Below are 1,677 nucleotides of genomic sequence, written 5' to 3' on the forward strand. Positions count from 1 at the left end.
GGGAAGCATGCATCATCCAACAAACATGTGTGCAAATTTACACATTATGTGAAAGGAAATACCGTTGAACAGGTGAAGAGGGGATCAGTTCTTAATTTCAATCCTACATTTTTTAGAATAGAAGGTAACGTCTAACTTTGCACCAGCATGGAAAGGTGGAATGCTGCACCGCTTCAAATGGCGGTTTCGTGTCTTGTGAGTGCCAGCAGACTACAGCTGTCGTATTTTTGATGCTGCAAAATATGCATCACACATTGGTTCATTCTCAACCGCGCAGGCATCATGTCAGCAATCGCGCCTCAGGTAGGTCAGCAGTGTATACGATACCCATACACAACCAGGTAATTATAAAGTAAGTGACTGGAGGGCTCTGCTTGCTCCTCTTGTGCTCGGTCACGGGAAGAGTCAATTCCTCTACCAAGGTTGCACATGTTAGATGCACATCGAGATTTACAAGGACATGGGTGAGGTCTCTGGAATACCCGTTACTCATTGCTTCATCCCTGAGTGAACAATGCTTCTAGGAGAACTTGATCCGCATAGCCGTTGTTTTCGTTGTGATGCACCCATCTGCAGCAAACGAAATCGACGAGACATGGATGTTGTACTTGCGACTGTGTGTGGTTGCTGGCAATCAAAGTGCACACTTTTAGGCTGACTTCTAATTCTGATTGAATTTGAGTGCAAATTGCATGGCGTCTAGCAAATCCTTCATAGCAATGGTTCTTATTTATTTTGTGCAAATTCTTTGTTGCATTTATTCCATGGGTATGCGGGTTTGGTGGAGTTCATTGCTAGCCCACGCTCAGCGATGAGTGCATTAACAGTGCCAATCGGCATTCGTAGGACATGCTGTATGGTAGCATATCTAGTTGAGCAATTAACGTTATGGAATTTGGGCCAATGCAGCTAAAAATTTGCATCCATTTCACCCAACTGCCTTAGCCTTGACTTGACGATGCAGCAACACGTTGCTGCCGTGCACATGGCGCTTGAAGCAAACTGTCGCAAACGTTCGCACATTTATGGCCATCCGAGTGGACATCTGGGATGAGAATAAACGCTGTCGCTTTATTTGCCACACAATTTCTGCACCGTCATATAGCATTGTGCATTCGAGGTGTTTAAGCTTTTAACATTCAGCCTCCATTCGTGTTCTTTCTCCAAACTACGCATATGCAACTTTGAAGCTACCAATTCCCTGACCACACTACACGTAAATGGGGGTGTGGTGAGTTACAACGGGCACGAATGACCCCTTCTGTTTAGCGTGATAACATACCATTGATAAATCAGATATGAATGCACTCCTAATTCCTATTTCTAATCTCCATTTCCCAACTCTTTGGGCAGATCCACTATTTGGGAAGTAGTCTTGGGTATTGTGTTTTGCCATTCTATTGCACGAACTACACAACACATCGATGGACGTGTGCTGAGTATCATTAGGCACGGATGCCACCTTCAGTCAGGATTGATTACCCTCGCTGGCATAGCAAGTGTGGGCACGCTTTCGATTCCCTCATCTATAACGCACCTGCTCAAGTCGACAAGAAATGCGAACCATGATGAACGAATTCCGGGACCATCTCCTGTGACTGGATGAGCTCGACTATTCGATTGACAGCACAGTCACTTACTATTTAGTCTGCTTAATCGCGATTGTCACTCGGCGAA

Source organism: Echinococcus granulosus (assembly GCF_000524195.1).
Source record: "Echinococcus granulosus chromosome Unknown EG_S00026, whole genome shotgun sequence".
NCBI classification, from domain to species: Eukaryota; Metazoa; Platyhelminthes; class Cestoda; order Cyclophyllidea; family Taeniidae; genus Echinococcus; species Echinococcus granulosus.